Source organism: Anomaloglossus baeobatrachus, chromosome 4 (genome assembly GCF_048569485.1).
Source record: "Anomaloglossus baeobatrachus isolate aAnoBae1 chromosome 4, aAnoBae1.hap1, whole genome shotgun sequence".
Taxonomy (NCBI): Eukaryota; Metazoa; Chordata; class Amphibia; order Anura; family Aromobatidae; genus Anomaloglossus; species Anomaloglossus baeobatrachus.
The window spans coordinates 456,740,540-456,764,808 of NC_134356.1; the positions used below are offsets into that span (position 1 = coordinate 456,740,540).

At 48.5% G+C, this 24,269-nt stretch overlaps 1 protein-coding gene across 3 annotated transcripts in view; it reads left to right on the top strand.

Annotated features, from left to right (window-relative positions):
- Positions 1 to 24,269, top strand: part of C4H15orf39 (chromosome 4 C15orf39 homolog) — a 314,691-nt gene that overhangs the window by 170,255 nt on the left and 120,167 nt on the right. For 2 of the 3 annotated variants that reach the window (XM_075345654.1, XM_075345656.1), the window contains exon 1: positions 1,284 to 1,445. The exons of the other annotated variant lie outside the window; for it this stretch is intronic. The gene's annotated coding sequence lies outside the window, so the exon portion shown is untranslated. Of the gene's footprint in view, positions 1 to 1,283; positions 1,446 to 24,269 lie in introns of those variants that run through there. 3 annotated transcript variants of the gene reach the window in all.

Below are 24,269 nucleotides of genomic sequence, written 5' to 3' on the forward strand. Positions count from 1 at the left end.
TCACTCCTTCTCCTCAGCCACAGCTCCCTCACTCCTTCTCCTCAGCCACAGCTCCCTCACTCCTCCTCAGCCACAGCTCCCTCACTCCTCCTCAGCCACAGCTCCCTCACTCCTTCTCCTCAGACACAGCTCCCTCACTCCTTCTCCTCAGACACAGCTCCCTCACTCCTTCTCCTCAGACACAGCTCCCTCACTCCTTCTCCTCAGACACAGCTCTCTCACTCCTTCCTCTCCTCAGACGCAGCTCCCTCACTTCTCATCATCCACAGCTCCCTCACCTCTTTTCTCAGACACAGCTCCCTCACTTCTGCCTCTTCTCATCCATAGTTCCCTCACTTCTTCCTCTCCTTGTCCACAGTTCCCTCACTTCTTCCTCTCATCCATAGTTCCCTCACTTCTTCCTCTCCTCAGACGCAGCTGCCTCACTTCTTCCTCTCCTCATCCATAGTTCCCTCACTTATTCCTCTCCTTGTCCACAGTTCCCTCACTTCTTCCTCTTCTCATCCATAGTTCCCTCACTTCTTCCTCTCCTCATCCATAGTTCCCTCAATTCTTCCTCTCCTCAGACACAGCTGCCTCACTTCTTCCTCTACTCATCCGCAGCTCCCTCACTCGTTCTTTTCCTCAGACGCAGCTGCCTCACTTTTTCTCTCCTCATCCATAGTTCCCTCACTTCTTCCTCTCCTTGTCCACAGTTCCCTCACTTCTTCCTCTTCTCATCCATAGTTCCCTCACTTCTTCCTCTCCTCATCCATAGTTCCCTCAATTCTTCCTCTCCTCAGACACAGCTGCCTCACTTCTTCCTCTCCTCATCCATAGTTCCCTCACTTCTTCCTCTCCTTGTCCACAGTTCCCTCACTTCTTCCTCTTCTCATCCATAGTTCCCTCACTTCTTCCTCTCCTCATCCATAGTTCCCTCAATTCTTCCTCTCCTCAGACACAGCTGCCTCACTTCTTCCTCTACTCATCCGCAGCTCCCTCACTCGTTCCTTTCCTCAGACGCAGCTCCCTCACTCGTTCCTTTCCTCAGACGCAGCTCCCTCACTCGTTCTTTTCCTCATCCACAGCTCCCTCACTTCATCGTCTCCTCAAACAGTTCAATCACTTCTTCCTCTAATCAGAAACAACTCCTTCCCTCTCCTCAGACATCTACAGCTCTCACGACTTCCTCTCATCAGACTGATAGTGCTCCCTTAAGCCTCCCCTCCTCCTCTACATGACGCCTCCTCTCTCTCCGTGCAGCATGTACCCTCCCCTTCAGGTTCAGTGTCTGTGCCACAGTGACAACGTGCAGGATGTATACACCACTATCGTGCTAACTTTTGGCCCCGAGATATGAGTTTTCTCCCGATAATCGTGCTGAGGACTTCTGTAAGTGCAACTCTGCGGGCGGGGATACAGTGTGCGGCGGACCTATGTGGACGAGGAGGCTGCACTCAGCGCATGTGAGTACGGGGTGTGTGCACTCAGTCTTGCTGTATGGGTGTCTGTACTCTGCTCTGTGGGGTGTCTGTACTCAGTCCTGCTCTGTATGGTGTCTGTACTCTGCTCTGTGGGGTGTCTGTACTCTGCTCTGTGGGGTGTCTGCACTCTGCCCTGCTCTGTGGGGTGTCTGTACTCTGCTCTGTGAGGTGTCTGCACTCAGCCCTGCTCTGTGGGGTGTCTGCACTCTGCCCTGCTCTGTGGGGTGTCTGCACTCTGCCCTGCTCTGTGGGGTGTCTGCACTCTGCCCTGCTCTGTGGGGTGTCTGCACTCTGCCCTGCTCTGTGGGGTGTCTGCACTCTGCCCTGCTCTGTGGGGTGTCTGCACTCTGCCCTGCTCTGTGGGGTGTCTGCACTCTGCCCTGCTAGTCTGTGCTTGTTTTGCTGAAAACTGTCCTGTAAGTGGACCTATAGGTGCTTATTGCAGTGGGTACCACATGCCCCATGACAATTGGGCAATAGAGAATATAAGTGCAGCTAAAGCCAAACTATCTTTTCCTCACAATACTTGAACGTGTTGGTGTAGCAAAAAGAATTAGTTTTGATATTCTAGCTTTATGCTTTGTTGGTGTGAGACTGAGTAGGGCTTCTGTAGGATTATACTTACCTGAGGGCTTTATCCAGTTCATTGATATGGGAGAGAAGCTGCAGTGCTCAGCACGGCCACTACTATCAGTCCTGCGCTGTGGAGTATCGAGCATTGTAAACAATGAAGGGAGACAGGGCTTGCCAGGTTTCAATGGCCCCTTTAAACCGCTGATTGGTGGGAAACCAAACATTGATGGGCTGTACTAAAGGCACCATACACATTAGGACTAACATCGGCTGAACATGCTGATAGATGGTTAGGGCTGACAGTTCAATGTGTGTGGGGACCGCAGACTCTTCCCCCTACCTGCTGTACCTGCTGTCAAAGGCAATAAGGATTCGGCTTGTCAGGCGGAGGTCTGGGCATAGTAAGTGTGCCTATGTAGGGGAGACTCAGGTGAGATACCTACAATCGTTCAGCCTGCAACAAGCTAACGTGTTGGGGTTTACCATTAGGTCAGTGGCCCGCAAATAGGCAATCCATGTTTCATTAGTAGCGGGCTAGATCTTGAATGGGACAAGTCACTGTACCTGTGTATAAGGGTAAAATAGGCTGCATTGTGAAGACCCATTTAGCTGACGATCAATTATGCACATCACACTTTGAGATACTGGGCTGTGTAGCTAGACTTTCACAAACTTGCCTTTTTGGGTACTTGATGATCATATATTGGACATATGAGACATTCTGATTAGTTGAAGGTTATTTGTTTTGTGGTGTTTGGCCCCTACACTGAGACCTAGGCATATATACCTTTCTTGAAGTATTTGTGGTACGTGTTACACACACTCACTAGCTGCTAATAGAGACGTTTGAAAGTTTCCTGATAAGTTGTTTGTGCATATAGTTATTATTTATTATTATAGCGCCATTTATTCCAATAGTTGTACAATTGCAATAAGCGGTATATGTAGATTGTTTATCCAGATAAACATTTTGCCTTTCCCTGCACACCACTGTGTAGATAACCACAGCCCAGCCATATTCATGAGAAGGCATCTTGCTGGGGGTCATAAATCTGGTATATCTTACTTTGTAAGATGAGAATACCATTGGAAATGTCAGGGCAACAGCAGAGTGAGGTCCAATACAGTTTGGTTAGGCAAAATGTTATTTAACAATTCAGATAAAAAAAAAAAGGTTTTATTTTTTTTTCAATCTATGTAAAGCGCTGTGGAATTAATAGCGCTATATAAATGAATAAATATTATTTTTTAAAGTGGCATTAACAAAAAATAAAAGTTATCCCATTGTCACAAAATAGTGGATAACTCGCCTATCGCTAGGAGTCTGCCTGCTGAAACCCCCACTGATCCCAGGAATACCTGACCCCCTCCCCCGCTCCATTCATTGATCATGGGACTACTGAAGATTACCAGCTTTGTTTGTCCAGCAGTCCCATTAACATGGCCCATTGTGCATGTTTGACTCCATTCAGACGGGACTTTACATAGTCCCATTCTTGGAATACATAGTGCTGTTGTAGGGACTTCTGGGTGGTAGTACCGCATTAATTAAACGGGGTCGCTCACATCAGCGGTATTTTGCCACAGGGCTGGTTCCGGTACAAATGCGTTTCAGCTCAATTCACCTCCAATGGAGTCGCGGCGGGATACGGTCATATGCGGTTGCATGCATCACACGCGGCTGCATCTTGCCGCGATTCCATTGTAGGTGAATTAAACTTAAACGCATTTGTACCGGATCTGGCCTGCGGCAAAATACTGCTGATGTGAGTGGCGCCTAAGTTATCCTCTATCCTCTGGATTTCATTTAAAAAGTACAATGGAACCTTGGATTAAGAGTAACTTGGTTTGACAGTGTTTGGCAAGACAAGCAAAGATCTTTTTAAAAAAAAAAAAATTGTAACGGTTTAAGAGCAATGATTTGCAATAAGAGCAAATATTCATCATGCACACTTCTGGTTCCGTCCTTTCACCATGCGCTGACCCGCTCTAGAGGCAACTTTCTGTACATATGTACTGTATACAGTATACCAGTGTACAGTATATACTATATAGCATGTCTGTCAATTTGCATTTGTGGATACAGTATTGTACTTTATTTCTGCTAACCACTACAGCACATTGCTTGTACTGTAAGGCTAAGTTCACACTTCCGTTGTTTTGCATCAGTCACAATCCGTAGCCTTGAGGAATTACGGTATCCTGCAAAATATTTTGCAGGAATCCTGCTTTTCCCCATAGACTTCTATTAGTGACGGATTGTGACTGATGATGCTGCGTTGCATCCGCTGCATCGCGGTCAGTCATTTTTTAACTGACCGCCGGGCGGGAGCAACGCAGCATGTAACGTTTTTTGAGCAGCGCGATCCGTAGGATTTCGCTGCGCATGCGCTCTATCGGGTAACCAAGAAATGCGCTTTGGTTAGTTACCCGATATTTACACTGGTTACGGGTGCAGGGAGCCCGCGCTAAGCTGGTATCCAAGATAAATATCGGGTAACCAAGCAAAAAGTGCTTTGCTTTTACCCGATATTTACCCTGGATACAGTGTGCAAGGAGGCCGACACTTCACCACTCGGCTCCGCCCCCTCCCGCACTCCGCATGTGTACACACACACTCACACACAGTCACACTCACACACACTCACTCACTTGTCCCCAGCCCTGCAGTCCCCGCGGCACTGATGTCCTCAGCTCCGCCCCCTCCCGCTCCGCATGTACACACGCATGTAGACACACACACACACACACACACACACACGTTCTCACCTGTCCCCAGCCATGCAGACCGCGGCACTGACGTCCTCAGCTCCGCCCCCGAACTCCGCCCCCCGCACACAACGGAGTCCGACAAACAAATTCTTTTCTTTGTCACTCGTTGTACAGCGCATCAGTCACATGCGTCAAGCAACGCATGTGACTGATGCAAAACAACGGAAATGTGAACTTAGCCTAATCTAATTGCCTGTGCAGTATTCCTACCCCACATTTGACTTAATTCTGCCCTTGTGTTGGGGAGAATAGACTTGGGGTGTGTTTTTGTGTATTGTACTAGAATAAAGGATGTCATTTATACATCATTTTTTTTCTCTATAGTTTACCTCCCGCACACCAACAATTCTATTGTAAGCTAACATGCAGTTTAATTTGTTTTGTGTTTTTTTTTTTTTTTTTTTTGTTTTTTTTTCCTTCTGTACAGTATTATGTATTAATGTACTGTAATTTTATATGAATACTGCACATTATTTTATATTACTGTAATAAGTTTGTATACAGTAAATATTTTTGGGTTGTGGAAAGAATTGTCAGCCTTTCAATTATTTCCTATGGGAAAATTCACTTTGATATAAGAGTATCTTGATTTAAGAGCACACTCCTGGAAAGAACTATGCTAGTAATCCAAGGTTCCACTGTAATTGCAACCTGTTTATATTTAGTGAAGCCATCAATATGGGCTATAAGGATAATTTTTGGTATATTTTGAGATGATGTAGAGTTAACTCCAAAACTTGTATAAAATATTGTCTGATTGCTCCATTAGAATCTAATATGTACTATGGTAGTACTTAGAAGCAGAAAATAAAACAGCGCCTCATAGTGTTGATTGCCTAAACAACATAAGACATTTAGTTCAGAGAATGAATATGCTCAGCCGTGGTGTTCTTATAGCTGAGATTTCAGTGGATGGATGCCGTTGTGTTTTTCATATTGACTATTAAACAGTCATTTTGATTTTGCTGAGGAATAGCTGTTTGACCCATATAACATAATCGGTCTTGTGATTTTTTTTTTTTTTGAGTGAAGCAATTGTTTACCTGGTATGCCGCCCAAAAAAACTGCCCAGGTTTCATCTGTCTTTGATCGGATTTTCATCAGTGCTTGGTCAATATCCGTTTTTCCCATGAGTGTTTAATCAGCATTGTTTTTCTGAAAAAATAAATAGAAGCTTTGCAATGTATTTATTGATGTACTTGTTATTCATGGCCATCTCATTGGTTACGCACTGATGCCGTCCGTGTGCTCTCTGTTGTTTCAGAGACCCACAGACTTGCATGGGTAGTTTTGATCTGTGGTTTATATCAAAAACGTTAAAAGAGAATGGTTTTGGTACCGTGTAAGCCAGTTGAAAAAAAGCTTATAAAAAAACTGTCACATCTCTGTAATCTGTGATTGATTTATTTATTTATTTTTTGCATGGACACAGACATCGACGTGTGAATAGCACCATAGATTACGGTGGCTACATGTTCTATAGATATTAAAAACTCTAATGTAACAGGTACATGATTCACAGACTTCTGAATGTGGCTTAAGTCCGTGTGTCATGTTCTGAGTGCAGACAGCAATTCCATGGACTGCTTCTCGCCCGAATTTGACAGCCTGGAAGGCATGTTTGGCTGACAAGTTGAGGTCGGTAAAAATTCGAGTAGTTTAGTCATCGTCGTTTTTACTTAGACCATGATACATCAACATCTGAATTTGGCCAAATAATAAGAATTTTAGAAAAATGGCATCCGGCAGCTGCGGTTCTTGGTTAAGATGTGAACGCCACTGTCTATAATGTGTAGTTGCATCTAGAATAAATAACATTATCTGCAGCTTATTTCCTTGCCCTATTGCCTGATAACTGTTGGCCTGGGAGTGCAGATATCAGACATGCGAGACAATGGGAGGAGCGATTACAGTAACCTTTCCAAACAAATGGCTGCACTTTTCAATACTCCATATTGATGTAAAAGCAAATGTAGAATCTATACAAAGAAAATCATTAGCATACAATTGACATGTACATTTATTGTAATGAAGTGGGCAAGGTGCCACCATCTACATAATAAAAGCTACAATGGTATTAGAAAGAAAGAATTAAAATAGGAGCAAGGTTAATTATAATTGGTGGAGGAAGGTTGAGCTAGGTCTTTTTTTCAACCTATGTAACTATGTATTCAGGTTAGATGCATGCTACTTCTGGGTATTTTACCTAAAACCAAAGAAAACTCAAAGACCTTGACTGCAATGCTATGTTCACACAAGGTGTTTTTGCTCAGGTCTTTTCTGCATCAAAACCTTTTGTTTTGTCAGGAAATAACTTGCGTTTTTGCTGTATTTTTTGCCGCAATTTTGCACTTCCTCATTGATTTGTATGGGTAAAAAATTGCGATAAAGCAGCAGCATAAATAGTGAAAGGTTTTGACATGCTCATTCTTTAAAAAAAGCAGCAAAAAACAGGGAGGTTGACACAACAATCAGGAAAAAAAAACGCAGGTGTTTTGTGTGCATGAGATTTCTGGAATCCATGGACCTTTCTCGGATTGTGAAGGCAGAGTTTAATTAGCATGGATTTGCATAAAACCATGCTAGAAAAAAGCAGAAAAACCGCCCTGTGTGAACATAGCCTATGGGTTCTTTGTAATTCTTATTTCCTGATGATCGTGCGGTTCACCCAACAATCGAGTAAAAGGCTTGATTGTCTTGTGAAATGTTCTTTTGTGCTGCACAAATGATCAACATACTCGGCAGCAAATCATCCTAAAGGACTTGGGCTGCCATTGTTCTCAGCAAAACATGTGGCACTGAACATGCTGTGCACGTCGGGATTGTGGTCTGATAGTATAAATGGGAAAACAAGTTGCTGATTGCTGGTAGTGTTTCACCGTCTTGTGAGAAGCCGGGCCTACTCTCTCGGACGATATTCAGGTCACGGTGTCTCCGATGGCTCCAGCAAATCCCTAGGTTAGGTGGCAAATTATGAAGAGGATAGGAGACAGTTGTGGTGACATCCGCAAGGTATGAGGCCGCTTAAGGAAGACATACACCGAGGCTCCTGTGAAAACGTGAATGGTGAACTTTTACCGAAATCTTGTAACCAATCGTTTAGTCAAACAAAGTTGCTTTATCCATTTCAAATAGACAGTCATTTGATAGCATAAAAGAGTTCTCTTACAAAGTGAACAAGTTGAAGCGTTTTTCCTATCCCTGCCTTGGGAGGGTGGATGTCACTATGAATTGGACTAACTGTGCTGGGTATAAGAGGAGGAGGATCAGCCCAATATACTGCGCAGTGCTGAAGTCCTTTTCCTTGTCTTAAGGTACCTTCACACATAACGACTTACCAGCGATCCCAAAAACGATGCGACCTGATAGGGATCGCAGGTAAGTCGCTGGGAGGTCGCAGGTGAGATGTCACACAGTCAGATCTTACCAGCGATGCAGGAACAATACAGATCGCAGTAGCGACCTGTATAACGATCTCAGCAGTCACTGTGATCCTGTTACACAGTGTCAAACACAGCGATGTGTCCTGCCCAGCAGGACATCGCCTTTGAAGAAAATGACCTGGACCATTCTGCAACGACTAGAGATCTCACAGCAGGGGCCTGATCGCTGGTAAGTGTCACACATAACGAGATCGCTAACGGGATCGCAACTGCGTCACCAAAACGGTGACTCAGCTGCGATCTCGCTAGCGATCTCGTTATGTGTGACAGTACCTTTAGGATATGTGTATAGCTTGTTGCTTACTTTTCCAGTACTCTGTTGTTGCAGAAACGGGTGCTCCGAATACTAATTACACTCCCTGCATATCTCAATAGAGGTCTCCTTTTTTTTTTTTCTCCTGCATTACAGCAACTCAACCGCATACAACCGTTTTTTCTTTCAACTGCCTTCTCAAGCTCAGCCCCCAACAGCTACTTCCTTGCTTTCAAATCAATTGCAATACAAAGTGCAATACCAAACTAAGGCAGTTGAGGGCAGCGCAACACTAATTAAGTTACCTCCTACCAAAGCGGGGAATAGGTGTCACAAATGTAATCACATAGAGAATACAGAACAGACAGTAGTAGTGTACCGCCCCCGTGCCAGCGGCCAAGCCGCTCGGATCCGGAGCCGCGGTGGCTCAAGAGGTCTCCGATATGTACAGGGGATTTGGAAAGTTCGTGATGCCACCCACGGTGCGTGGTAAGATGGTGTAACACCTGCTGTTGGTGGGGGAGCCCGGTGGCGGTGGTATAGCAGCAAAGTGTTTAACCCCTCCGTGGGTAGGTGGTTTATGCCCCCGGGCCCGTTGGGATGTTGGAGATGGGGGGTGCCGTTGGGTAGAGGAAAAGGGGATTTTCAGTGTATTCACTCAGTCCAGGAATAATAACACGGACAGCTTGTAAATCAGAATTCTGAGCACCACTGCAGCCTGGAGGGAGCACGCTGGGATCCGTGCCCTTTGTGTTGATGTTAGCCTGTGGCCTTTTCCGTGGCACCTTCTCACTAGTTGGACCCTGAAGCTTGAAACTTTTTGGGTCCCGCTCACCCGTATGGCTAACGGAGTGAGCTTGTTCTCAGGGTTCACGCGTAGGATTTCTTTGGACTGTATTTGGGAAAGTCCTATCCCATCGGTGCGCTAGTACCCCGATTTTGGAGCGGGTTGGGGATGAATCTTGAAGTCTTCACCCCCGTCGGGTAAATTACCGGGACGCCTGAAGCTACTTCCCGGCCTAGGGTCCACGTACCCCGTCGTGCCCTGGCCCCTGCCCGGTGATGGCTCAAGGCCGCCGGCTGCCCTCCTCAGCAGTCCGTGCCCCTTGACGCGATCCCCTGCGACCGGGGTTCCAGCTCCTACCAGGCCTAGATCAACGTCTGCCAACTAGTAAACTCCAGGAGCCCTGCTCCCGGACCAGTGACCTCTCTCTCCCAGAGAGTCACTTTTCATATCCTTCTCCTTCCACTCCTGTTTCACTTTTCTTACTTTCCCCTACAAACCCCCCATCTGGGCGGCCCTATTCCCTTCAGGCCCCCCAATGGTGTGTCTGGTGGGTTTGGTGTAAAGTGTTTCTAGGATTTTGATTGACTAAGCTGTTATCAACACCAAAGGACCAGGATCCGTAACCAAGTAGGAGTGGATACTGTGCAGAAGGGAAGATTGCACAATACCCTGTGACGACCTGATAGGCCAGGGCGTCAGTAACTTTTCTGGTCACTACAGTAGTTGGGTATAAATGCACCTTTACTCTCTACTAATGATGTGAATGGCGAGAAGGCCTGGACCATTTCTATTCAAACTCCCAAGCCTTTCATTCTCAGGGTAGGTAAGGCTGGTTTCACATCAGCGTTTTTTTGCAGCTCGACAAAAAAACCCCGCAAAACGCATCTTACCGGATCCGTTGTGTGCTCAATGCATTTTCAATAGACTTGCGGTAACATGTGTTTGCATGCGGTTGCCTGTGGTACTGTCCGGATCCGATAATTTGCGGCATTTTATCTTGATACAAAAACGCAACATGTTGCGTTTTTGTATCAAGTTAAATACCGCATCTCACCAGATCCTTTACATTGCGGCACGATCTGCAATGATTTTCAAGGAGCGCCGGATCAGTTTTGTACCGCAAGTCACCGCATCTGATTGTCAGGATCTGGTTTCCAGTACTGAGCATGCCCAGAAAGTAGGAAAACAACCTTATCTTGAAGTATATATACCCAGGATCATCCACATTATCTCAGATTTGCCAGAACACCCCAGAGCTTTGACCAAATGTAATGAAATGTCTCAGTACCCACCTTCTGATACGCTCCTTTTCCACCGCTCGAGCTTGCAATCAACAAATCTCAAAGGCCATATCCATAAAATGATTGAAATCCCTATCTACATATTGATTGAAGTCCATAGAGCCTGACATTCTCTCAGCGTGCTAGCAACAAATGGGGTCCAGAACACAGTCAAACAATGTATATATACCTTTGTGGGGGTGTAAAAAAACGAAACAAAACGGATCCGTCAAAATTTGGCCAAAAAACAGCAGTCAAACGCAAGCAACCGCAAGTGAACGGTCCGTTTTTATGCCGGATCCGGTAGACTGATCCGGTAAAATAACGTCCCGGTGACTTGTGGTTGCATGCGGTGCACTATGAATACAACGGATCCGGCAATATGTGTTTTGCGTTTTTTGGCCGAACGTTAAAAAAAGGCTGATGTGAAATCAGCCTAAGCTGCCAAATGAGGTCCTGTATTTGTTAGTGCAGCATTTATGACAGATTGCACAGCTCTCCTCTTTTTGCAATAGTCGTTAATGGAGAAGCATGTGACCAGATCTGTCCATCAGCCACCTCCAAGTGCAGGAGAAAACCTGCAATACTTATATTAGTAAGTGCCACAAAATTATATTACTAATACATTTAGTACAATAAAGTGGACAACCTGTTTTAAAGGGGTTCGCCGGTCTAGGAAGAGTCGTTTGCAGTCTGTGACTGCAGACTGCCGAATCGCTACAGTGTGATGCTATTGAGAGGAACTGGATGAAACACGTGACTGAAAGTATTCAATTGCCCACTGACACTGGAAATACAGGGAATCTTGACCATGTTCATCATCTCAGTGTCCCATTGTCAGATGCAGCCAGAGAGTCTCACAAGAGCTGTGAAAACCAGCAAGTAATGCTTCATTTGCCAGCAATTTGATTTATTAGGTGCCACAATTTGCAACTTAGCTTCACCTCTCCTTGTCACCTCTCCGAGTAACTGCTGGTGACAAATGGGACAGTGCACAGCAGGAACGGTCTTGCTGACAATATGCAAGGTCTTGGCTACACTGAGAAGTTTTGCAGCTCTACTTATTGGTTTTAACTGACTATATTAATGGGAACCTGTGATGTGGAAAAATGCTATTAACCTCCAGATATGTAACCGCACCCCCTGCACTGACTGACAGCTTCCTCTAATGTTTTGTTGTCAGTCAATGTGGGGGGTGCAGTTACAGCTGCCGCTCTTCATACACAGAGCAGTGACTGAACCGCCCCCGTGACTGAATCTGTAGCTCTGCCTGGAAGAATAAAGTTAATTTCCTCCCGGCAGCAGGGTTTAATGTGCAAGAGGCGGGCAGAATCAGAATGCTAAGAACCTGCAGATTAACCCCATATCTACAGGTTAATAGCATTTTTTCCAGCACCCATGACGGCACCACGAGAGAGGGGATCCGCCCTTCAAGGACAGGAAACCTCCAGAATAAAAAGGGGCGGCACCTCTCCCCGCATCAGTTGGTTTCCTGTCCTTGAACAGGGAGCCTCCAGGGATCCACTGGATCCAAGAAGGTCCTGATGGGACGAAGATTCAAGTCCGGCGCCCGGCCGGCCGACTCTGGCAGCGGCACGGGTCCTGCTGCGGTCGGCCGAGGTGCTGTGGAGCTGCCGCTTCGGACCCATGGGGGTCAGGATTGCGTGCGGCGCGTCCGATAGGAGCGCCAGGAGCCTGCGGGGACCAGGTCGGCCGCAGGGCTCTCCCGACGCAGCATACCCACGGGGGTCCTGTCTGCGCGCGGGCTCCTTCCCTCCCTACTCCCCCTCTCCCCCCCCCCCCCCCCCCCTTACCACGGCGTACCGGCGCCAGGGGCCGGGATAAGGGTGGCTGCTGCTGCGCTCCCTGCGGGGCGTCCTCATGGCGGCAGATGCTGTGACGCTTCCGGGTGACGGAGCGCCATGTTGCGCGCCTATTGGACGCGCGGATGGGTCGTCATCTACCGGAAATGGGGGTGGAGTTGCCAAGGTTTTTTTGAAATACAGAGCGGCAATCTTCTCTATGGTGCCTGTGCTCGGTTACCATGGCTGACAAGCAGTCAGCTGCGTCTCCTTCGCCTCTCTCCTCCCCAAAGCCTCCCTCTGATCATGATACTGCCTCCCTGAAGCGGCAGCAGAGAGGTGGCAGGGATGACAGTGTCACCGGCTCGGGTGTCAAGCGTGGGATCACTGATGACCGGTCCTCCAAGCGGAAGGACCCTGACTCTCCTGACAGAAAAAGGCCCTCTAAAGGAGGGAAGTCAGATGATGTCCCTGCTGACCCGGTATAGCCTCTTGCATCTGTGGGTGAGTGCTACTTCATGAGTTCCGCTTCTAACCGGTGGTTGTCTTGTCTGTGTTTTTTATAGGATCGCAGTAAACCTAAGAAGTGTTTATCTAAATCCAGACATAAGGAATGTGCCTTGTGCTGTAAAGAACTATCTGGTTCCTGGACTAAGAGGCTGTGCAAAGGCTGCATTCAGCAGACTTTGTCGGAGGAACAGCCGGGATTTGCCTCCGATCTTCGGTCCATCATACGGGAAGAGGTCAGGGACTCCCTCCGATCCCTGTCTGGGGCGCAGAGTGCTGGGGGTTCTAGGTCCCCTTCACCTACCCACGAGGACTCTGATAGGTCTGATGGGGAATGTGATTCCTCTGGCTCTACTTCCCGCTCCTCTTCAGATAGCGACTCAGGGGGTCGCCAGTGCTTCCCAATCGAAAATATGAAGAAGTTGGTTAAGGCGGTGCGGACCACTATGGGCATCCCGGATGAGAAACCTGAAAAATCTATCCAGGATAGGATGTTCGGGGGCATGGAGCAGAAAAAACAACGCTCCTTCCCGGTGGTGGATAAAGTACAGGCCTTAATTGCCCGGGAATGGAAGAGACCTGATAAAAAGCATTCCCTTCCAGGTGCCTTTAAGAGAAAATATCCATTTGAGGAGGCCTCCTGCTCCACATGGGATAAGGCGCCAAAATTGGATGTGGCTGTCGCTAAGGCGTCTAAAAAGTTTGCCTTGCCATTTGAGGACATGGGCTCCTTGAAAGACCCGTTGGATAAGAAAGCTGATCACTTCCTGAAGAATACCTGGGAAGCTTCTGCCGGAGGACTGAGACCCGCCATTGCGGCTACATGTACGGCTAGATCCCTGACTATATGGATAGACTAACTGGAAGACCAGTTTCGATCACGAGCACCTAAGGAGGAGATTGCTTCCTCCCTCTCCAAATTGCGGGGGGCGGCGGCCTTCCTTACGGACGCCTCGGCGGACTCCACTAAGTTGGCTGCAAAGTCAAGTGTCCCTCTCCAATGCGGCTAGAAGAGCTCTCTGGCTGAAATGCTGGCCGGGGGATCTGCAAACTAAGTCTAAACTTTGCAATATTCCTTGTCAAGGTGAATATCTGTTCGGGCCGGTCCTGGATGACATCCTGGAAAAAGCTAGTGACAAGAAAGGCGGCTTTCCCTTTCCGTTGTTTCCTTCTTCACGGCGGTCCTTTCGGAGGAAGCCAGTTCGCCGCCCCACCCGGCCACGGGATCGGAATGCCTGGTCCGATAGAAAGAATCCGGGAAAGGGGTTCATGTTCAAGGGCCCCTCAAAAGATCAGCATAAGTCGTCCAAGTGACTCGCTTTCCCAGGTTGGAGGGAGGCTCTCTCAGTTCCTTCCGGCTTGGGAAAGGATTTCGTCCAGTGCATGGATCCTGGGCCTCATACGCTCAGGCCTCTGGCTCCCCTTCCATCACCCTCCTCCTCCCCGATTCCTGGTTACCCCTCTGCGTCGTTCTCCTGCGGAACAGCTGGCTTTGGAAGCAGAGGTCCGTCACCTCCTCTTCAAGGGGGTTCTAATGGAAGTTCCCGCACAGGAACAAGGAGAAGGATTCTACTCCACCCACTTTCTGGTGGGGAAGCCCGATGGTTCCTATCGAACCATCATCAACCTGAAAGCCCTCAACCGGTTCCTTCAAATAGACAGCTTCAAGATGGAGTCCGTGCGGTCCATCGTGAAATATCTGTATCCCCATTGTCACATGGCTGTCATAGACTTGCGCGATGCATATTATCATGTCCCAATCCACTCTCTCTTCCAATGCTTCCTCAGAATAGCCCTCCACATGGGCGGTCGGGTCTGCCACTTTCAATACAAAGCCCTCCCCTTCGGTCTGGCCATCGCCCCGAGAATTTTTACGAAGATAATAGCAGAAATGTCGGCATATCTGCGTCAGAGAGAGGTCCTTCTGATTCCTTATCTGGACGACTTCTTGATTGTGGGCGCCTCGGCTCGCCATTGTGCGGCCCTTCTACGGCAGGTGCAAGGTTCCCTGTGGGAGTTGGGCTGGTTGATCAACGAGGAGAAGTCCAGATTAATCCCATCCAAGGTTCAGCTGTTTCTGGGACTCACTTGGGACTCCAACACTCAACTATGTCGTTTGCCTCCTTCCAAAGTGGAAGCCCTCCAGACCCAGATAGACCGTACTCTGCGGCACCAGCGCATGTCTCTCCGGGGTGCGATGTCCCTCCTGGGCTCCCTGACTGCGGCCATCCCGGCTGTCCGATGGGCTCAGGCACACACCAGGGTCCTGCAGTGGAATATCTTGCAGCATCAGACCGCTCACGGAGATCATCTGGACAGACTCATCATTCTCGACCATCGCACATTGCAGTCCCTCTATTGGTGGCTAGATCCGGTCCACTTGGGCAGAGGGGTGCCTTGGATGGCGCCAGAGCCCGTGGTGGTAACCACCGATGCCAGTCTCTACGGTTGGGGTGCACACTTGGACACTCAGTTCATTCAGGGACGATGGTCTGGAGGAGAAGCTCAAAGTTCCTCGAATACAAGGGAATTGCTGGCGGTGGAAAAGGTGTTAGGTCGTTTCCTGCTGTTATTGCGGGGTCACCATGTGAAAGTTCTGTCGGACAACCAAGCGACAGGAGCGTATCTCAGCCACCAGGGGGGTACTCGCTCCAGGCACCTCATGTCCATCACAAGCAAGATCATGTCTCGGGCAGAAGCTCATCTGGGCTCCCTGTCGGCAGTGCACATCCGAGGGAAGGAGAACATTTTGGCGGACTTTCTCAGTCGCACCCAGTTTCACCAAGGCGCATGGTCTCTAAATCAGTCCGTTTTCGACAGGATAACGGAGATGTGGGGGGTTCCCGAGATAGACCTCTTTGCAACCCGAACCAACAGGAAGGTTCCCCGATTCTGTTCCCTGGATCCAAGGGATCATCCCCACTCGGTGGACGCCCTATTACTCAGATGGGACTTCCGCCTCGCATATGCCTTCCCTCCGATCATCCTCCTCCCTGCAGTGCTCAGGAAGATACGGGAGGATCGAGCAGCCGTGATTCTCATAGCACCCTTTTGGCCAAAGAGACCTTGGTTTTATTGGCTGACGCGTCTGTTCATCACCAATCCGTGGGTTCTCCCGGACCTACCGGATCTCCTATCCCAGGGTCCAGCCTTCCACCCGCAGAACACCAGGTTACACCTGACGGCGTGGCGCTTGAGCGGTCACTGTTAGGCAACAAGGGGTTTTCTCCGGGTCTGATCTCCACCTTGATGCAGTGTCGAAAGCCTGTCACTACTCGTATTTATGGGCGCGTTTGGGCCAAATTCCTGGCCTCTACGGGTGCGGATCCTACTAAGCCACCCTCTGTCCCGGTTGTCCTAGAATTCCTCCAGAGGGGTTGGGAACTGGGTCTGTCGGTTAGTACCCTAAAGGTGCAAATCTCCGCACTGAGCGCCTTGTATAACCATGCCCTGGCCGGAGATCCCTGGGTGTCTAGGTTCGTTAGGTCCTGTACTACGTCTAGGCCTCGGTGCAACATGCCACTGCCATCCTGGGACCTTAACTTGGTCCTTTCAGCTTTAACACGGCCCCCGTTTGAGCCCTTAGATTCTATCTCACTCAAGCATCTGTCCCTCAAAACGATTCTCCTGGTCGCGCTCACTTCCGCCCGTAGGGTTAGTGACCTTCAGGCCTTATCCATTTCTCCTCCGTATACCCAGTTTTTTGATGACCGAGTAGTTTTAAGAACTGACCCTGCCTATTTGCCGAAGGTGCATTCCCACTTCCATAGATCACAAGAAATAGTGCTCCCCGCTTTTTATGCCAACCCTTCAACTCCGGAGGAGATGGGATGGCACTGCCTGGATGTTAGGCGTTGTCTTCAACGGTATCTGTTGGTCACCTCAGACGGGAGGAGGGATAAGTCTCTGTTTGTAGTCTTCCAGGGTTGTAGGAAGGGGCTTAAGGCTTCTAAATCCACCTTGGCCAGGTGGATCAGGGATGCCATCTCTGTTGCTTACACGGCCGGGGGTGAAGCCGTACCTCCTGGTCTGAAGGCGCACTCCACGCGAGCGATGGCATCTTTCTGGGCGGAGAGGTCAGAGGTCTCCATCGAGCAAATATGTAAGGCGGCAACCTGGTCTTCTCCGTCCACCTTTTTTAATCACTATCGCCTTGATTTGTCGTTCACCGACATCACCTTTGGGAGACGGGTTCTGCAAACCGTTGTCCCTCCCTAGGTCTTCATCTCTGTAATTCTCTCGTGGTGCCGTCATGGGTGCTGGAAAAATACGTAATTACTTACCGGTAATGTGTTTTTTCTGAACCCATGATGGCACCCTTACATTCCCTCCCTGCACTTAGGTGTTGCTAGTTTGCTTCCTTTTTCGCTCCCCTTCACTGGGCGGTTATGGTGGCGGGATATGTTTTAACGATGTTCCTTGTTTCGGAGGTCCTGTCATGCTCGGTAATCAACTGATATGGGGAGAGGTGCCGCCCCTTTTTATTCTGGAGGTTTCCTGTCCTTGAAGGGCGGATCCCCTCTCTCGTGGTGCCGTCATGGGTTCAGAAAAAACACATTACCGGTAAGGCTAGTTTCACACTACGTCTTTTTAACATCCGCTGAAAACGTTTTTTTAGCGGAAGTACGGATCCTGCTTTTACAGCAAATAACGTATGCAAACGCATATGTTATTTTGCAGGATCCTGCACTGGATGTTAGGGGCGGGCAAAGGAGTCATGTGATCGGGATTGAGGGGAGCTAGACTGGGAGGAGGCTTCTGACAGCTGCATACGCTGGTAACCAAGGTAAACATCGGCCTTGGATACCCGATATTTACCTTGGTTACGAGTGTCTACAGCTGCTAGGAGCCGGGCTGCGTGCACATAGCAGAGCCGGGCTGCGTGCACATAGCAGAGCCGGGCTGCGTGCACATAGCAGAGCCGGGCTGCGTGCACATAGCAGAGCCGGGCTGCGTGCACATAGCAGAGCCGGGCTGCGTGCACATAGCAGAGCCGGGCTGCGTGCACATAGCAGAGCCGGGCTGCGTGCACATAGCAGAGCCGGGCTGCGTGCACATAGCAGAGCCGGGCTGCGTGCACATAGCAGAGCCGGGCTGCGTGCACATAGCAGAGCCGGGCAGCGTGCACATAGCAGAGCCGGGCAGCGTGCACGTTTGCAGAGAGAGAGAGAGAGAGAGAGACCCTGTCCCTGTACCGGGCATGCTCAGTACAGAATCAGGATCCTGTTATAACGCAACTGAACGACTTTTGGTAGGCAGGATCCAGCACTCATTGACATGCATTGCAGCTCGCGGCGCAATGTCAAGGATCCTGTGACATACGTTAATTTGACAAAGCCAAAAAACGCTACATGTTGCGTTTTTGAAACATGTTAAATTAACGCAAAATGACGGATCCTGCGTCTAACGGACGCAAACGAATGCAAACGGAAGTGGACGTGAGTCCATTGAAAATGCATTAAACACAAAACGGATTTGCACAGGATCCGTACTTCCGTTAAAAAAACGTTTTCAACGGATGTTAAAAAGACGTAGTGTGAAACCAGCCTAAGTAATTACGTATTTTCCACTTGACAGGTGTTTCCCTTTAAGTGTTAAGTGGTTGCTTCAGGACATCCAATTACATTTAACTCAATGTGTATTGCTCTGCACTACAGCTGTAGCTAAATAGTTAAAATGAATAAGTAATGGTATGAAAAATTGCAATGTTGCCCTTGCCAAGAGGTCGCCAGAAATACTGACAATTGTAATGAATAGCAATAAATTAGCTCCTTACAATGCCACTTGTCATGGGGAGTTATATATTGCAAGTGACTAGTTCGCTTTTTAGACTTGATGTAGTGGAAGCAGAAAACTGGGCATATGCAATTCTACAGTGTCTTGGAAAAATATTCACCCCTTTTTTTTTTTTTTTTTTTTTTTTAAATCTATTACATTACAAGCTGTATTTAAATATTTTGGTAATTCAATTTCTGTGTGATGCACCATCACTAAATAGTCTGTTGGGAAGTGAAGTGGGAAAAATAAAGGCAAAAATTAAGTTTATGGGATAAAATAAATTAAAAATTGCCATGTGCATATGTATTTCCTCTTGCTACGAAGCATCTAAAAAGTTTTAGTGCAAGCCATTATATTCATGTGTTATCTGCATAGTGAAAGGAAGTCCACTCGTGTGCAATCTGTGTCCCAGGGTCTGACAGTATGTACACATCTTTTATGAAAGGCCACAGAGGTTGCAACACCAATAAGCAAGAGGCACCACTAACCAAATAGCAGCATGAAGACCAAGGATATCTCCAAACAAGTCAGAGACAAAGTTGTTGAAAAGTACATCTCTGGTGATCCCCAGAGAACCACCAAATCCATTGTCATCAAATGGAAAGAACATACCACAACAAACCTGCCGAGAGGGCTGCCCACCAAAACGCAGCCTGGGCAAGGAGGAGACTAATCAGAGAGGCAGCACAGAGCCCAAAGTAACCTTAAATGAGCTGCATATTTCTCAGAGACTGGAGTATCTGTCCATCCAACCACTGTAAGCCATAGACTCCAAAGCACTGACCCTTATAGAAGAGTGGCCAGAAAAAAAGCCTTTACTTACAGCCAAAAACTAGACGGCTCATTTTGATTTTGCTAATAGATGTGGGAGACTCTCCAAATGTATGGAGGAAGGTGCTGAGGTCAGATTAGACCAAAATTGAACTTTTTGGCCACAAACGTAAATATGTCTGGTGCCAATCCAACGCAGCTCATCACCCCAAGATCACCATCCCCCACAGTGAAACATGGTGGTGGTGGTGGTGGCAGCATCATGCTGTGGAGATACGTTTTGGCAGCAGGAACAAAGATAATGTCAAGGATGGTGAAAAATGCAGGTATATCCTGTCAGTGATTTGAAACTGGGACACCGGTTCACCAGCAACAAGACAATGACCCAAAGCATACAGTGGAACCTTGGATTACGAGCATAATTCGTTCCAGGAGTGTGCTCTTAAACAAAGTTACTCTTATATCAAAGCCAATTTTCCCAAAGGAAATAATTGAAACACAGTCAATGCGTTCTGCAACCCAAAAATATTTACTGTATTTTTACAAAATGATTACAGTAATACAAAATAATGTACTGTATTCACATAACATTATTACACTACACTAATACAGAATACTGTGCAGCACAGTAAAAGCATATAAAACAAATTAAACTGCACCTTAGCTTACAATAAAATTGTTGGTGTGCGAGAGGTGCAGTATAAGCAATGTGCTAGACTGGTTAGCATAAAGAAACTACAATACTGTATCCACAAATGCAAATTGAAAAACATGCTATATAGTATATACTGTACTGTACAATGGTATACTGTATACAGTACATATGTACAAAAAGATACTTCCAAAGCAGGTCAGAGCATGGTGAAAGGACAGAACCGGAAGTGTGTGCAGTGAGTATTTGCTCTTATTGCAAAGCATTGCTCTTAAACCAAGTTACAAATTTGTAAAAAGCTTTGCTTGTCTTGCAAAACGCTCTCAAACCAAGTTACTCTTAATCCAAGGTTCCACTGTACTGCTAAAGCAACACTCAAGTGGTTTAAGGGGAAATGTGTAAATGTATTGGAGTGGCCTAGTCACATCCCAGACCTTAATCCAATTGAGAATCTGTGTGAGGATTGGTGTTCATCAGAGGAAACCATCTAACTTAAAGGAGCTAGAGCAGTTTTTTTTTCTTGAGGAATGGGCAAAAATACCAGTGGGAAGATTTTTAAAGCTCATAGAGACTTATCTAAAGCAACTTGCAGCTGTAAAATCTGCAAAAGAATGCTCTACAAAGTACTGACTTTAGGGGGTAAATAGTTATGCACACTGAATTTTTCAGTTATTTTGTTCCATTTCTTGTTTACTTCACAACAAAAAGAAAACCAAATGTTCACAGTTGTAGGTATGTTTTTCCCTCACCCTATGACGGCACCACGAGAGAGGATCCGCCCATCAAGGACAGGAAACCTTCAGGATAAAAAGGGGCGGTCCGCTCGCCGCCTCAGTTGGTTTCTTGTCCTTGACGGATTCCTCAGGATTCGGCCCTGGTGGGCCGTGGATTTTTCTACTAAGTTCTTACCTGGTCCCGACATGCGGTTCTGGCTGCGGCACGGGTCCTGCCTCGCTCCGTTCTGGTTCCTGGAGGCGCCATGGCGGACCCCCGGGGGTTGCCACCATGAGCGGGAGCGGGATGCACCACGCGGCAGGTAAGTGCGGCGGCTCGCCGGTCCTTCGAGGGCAGTGGAGCGGCTCGCAGTCGCGTGTACTGTACGCCGGCGCCATCTTGTGGGCGTGTCTTGGCGTGCGGGCTTTGCGCATGCTCGGCGCTCGCAAGTGACCTGCGCTGACGTCGGCAATGACGTCAGACCCCGGAAGTGGGTCAGGAGGCGCGGGGGGGGGAACCAGGGGCTGCGCTCAGGATAAAAAACGGAGCCTCTAGGCTATGGGGTGCTCCAGTCCTCTTCTGCACGTGGATTACTTTGCGCATGCAGCCATGGACAAAACTGGGCACCATGAGGAGGAACGTCACTAGGTGCGTGAGTCCTCATCCCCCCCCTTGCCGGCAGAAAGGTTGAGAAACAGCCTGAGCGTCGCAGGAGCGACTCTGGTTCGGATGCCAGCTTGTCCGGTAAGCGTGGCACCCGGCCCAGTAAGCAGGCCTGAGAAGTGTCTGATGACAAGATCGCCTCCAGAGGGAAGTCTTTGTTGATGAAAGCTCCTTCCCCAGAACCGGTACCAACCCTTCATATCCTTGTGGGTGAGTGATCTTCGGGCATGTGTACCTGTTGTTTCATTGTTTTCCTAGTGTTGTGTCTCCCCCGCCCCCCCCCATCCCTGTCGTACCTAGGTGAAAAAGCCACAGAAATGTACTACCAAGTCGAATAATAGTGAATGCACCCTCTGTAACCGGGGACTGTCCTGGTCCAAACGGCTCTGCAAGGAATGTATCCAGCAGACCATTTCGGGTGAGACACCTGGATTTGCTAGTGATCTTCGTGCCATTATCCGGTCCGAAGTGCAGAGCTCGCTGCAGTCCCTGAAAGAGCCTACTCTTAAGCGGCGTAGACATGCCTCCCTGGCCTCGCCATCCAGTCGGTCTGAGGGAGAGTGTGGGTCTTTGGACTCTCTCCGGCAGGAGTGTCGCCTCCCACCTTCCAAGGTGGAGAAAGTTTGCACTCTGGTGCAACAAGCGGTGTCGGTTCCGCGCATGTCCTTGCGACGGGCTATGTCCCTCCTGGGCTCCCTGACATCCACTCTCCTCGCAGTCCTATGAGCCCAAGGGCATACCAGGGCCCTCCAGTGGGACATTTTAGAAAATCAGACGATTCTGGGAGACAGGTTAAATAGTCAGATTACTCTGTGCTCCAGCTCCATCACCTCCCTTCACTGGTGGCTAGTTCCCGCAAACCTCACAAGGGGAGTCCCTTAGCCTGTCCTGGTGTCCCGAATTGTGACCATGGATGCCAGTGTGTCTGGATGGGGGGCTCACCTGCTGGACCATCCGATCCAAGGTCTCTGGTCGCCCCGGGAGGCGGCTTCGTCCAATATCAGAGAGCTGCTGGCTGTGAAACGGGCACTGACGAGTCTTCTTCCTTCCCTGACAGGTCACCATACCCGGGTATTGTCGGACAATCAGGTGACGGTAGCTTATCTAAACCATCGGGGGGCACAAGATCCAGGTCCCTTATGACTATAGCCGACAGGATCCTGTTGCTGGCGGAAACTCACCTACTGTCCCTCACGGCTGTTCACATCAGAGGGAAAGACAACTTCGCGGCGGATTTTACGAGCCGCACTCGACTGCACCAGGGGGAGTGCTCATCCAGTTAGTCTTCAACCTCATTACGGCCCGGTGGGGGACGCAAGTCATCGACCTTTTTTCAGTCATCGACCTTTTTTCACCAAACAGAACAGGAAGGTTCCTCGGTTCTGTTCTCTGAATCCCAAGGAACGTCCATAGGCAGTGGACGCCCTGTCGACCAAGTGGGACTTTCCTCTAGCATATGCATTCCCCCGCTGGTTCTTCTCCCCTCTGTCCTGAAGAAGATCAGGGACGACAGGGCCAGGGTCATTCTGATTGCTCCCTTCTGGCCAAAGCGACCATGGTTTTTTTTGGCTGGTTCAGATGTCCCTGACCGACCCATGGGTCCTCCCGGAGATTCTGGATCTCCTGTCCCAAGGGCCAGTGTCACATCCTCCCACAGTCAATTGCACATGACGGCATGGAATTTGAGAGAGCATTACTGATCAGTAAGGGGTTTTCCCACAATTTAGTTTCCACGCTGTTAGGTTGTAGGAAACCGGTGACCACCAAAATCTACTGTAGGACTTGAAAAAAGTTTTTATCTTCCTTAGGGGCTAGTGTGACTGGGGAGGTCCCCATAGGTCCCATCTTGGAAATTTTGCAGAGTGGGTTGGACAAAGGGTTGGCGGTTAGCACACTCAAGGTCCAGATATCCGCATTAGCAGTGCTCTACAATTATGATGTCGCAGGGAACCCTTGGGTGGCTAGGTTTATTAGAGCCAGTTCGCGTCAGCGTCCTAAACGTGTCGTCTCCCTTCCTCCTTGGGACCTTAACCTGGTCTTAGCAGCTCTGACGGGTCCTCCATTTGAACCCATTGACTCCATCTCTGTTAAATGTCTCTCCCTTAAGACGGTCCTCCTGGTTGCTCTGACCTCGGCCCATAGGATCAGCGACATTCAGGCCCTCTCTATCGACCCGCCTTACACTCAAATACTGGACGATAGAGTAGTGTTGCGCCCTGACCCTGCATACCTCCCTAAGGTGGTTTCTCGGTTTCATACGTCCCAGGAAATTGTGCGGCCCTCTTTTTATGAGAACCCAATAACCCAACGCGTGCTGAGGAACGGCGATGGCATTGTCTGGATGTGCGTCGTTGTCTCATCCAGAATCTTCTTGTCACCTATTCCTAGAGAAAGGACAAGTCCCTGTTTGTCTCTTTCCAGGGCCCTCAAAAGAGGATTAAGAGTTCTAAGTCCACGCTGGCCAGGTGGATTAGAGACGCCATTGTGTTAGCTTACACATCTAAGGGTGCCGCCGTTCCTATGGGTCTGAAAGCCCATTCCACGAGGGCTATAGCATCTTCTTGGGCAGAATGGGCTGATGTTTCCATTGCACAGATCTGTAAAGCTGCCACGTTGTCGTCACCCTCGACCTTTTATAAGCATTATAGGTTGGATCTTTCTTTCTCCGACCTCACCTTTGGGAGGCGTGTTCTACAGGCTGTGGTCCCTCCCTAAACTCTTTTTTTTTCGCTGTAATTCTCTCGTGGTGCCGTCATAGGGTGAGGGGAAAAATACGTAATTACTTACCGGTAATGTGTTTTTTCTGAACCC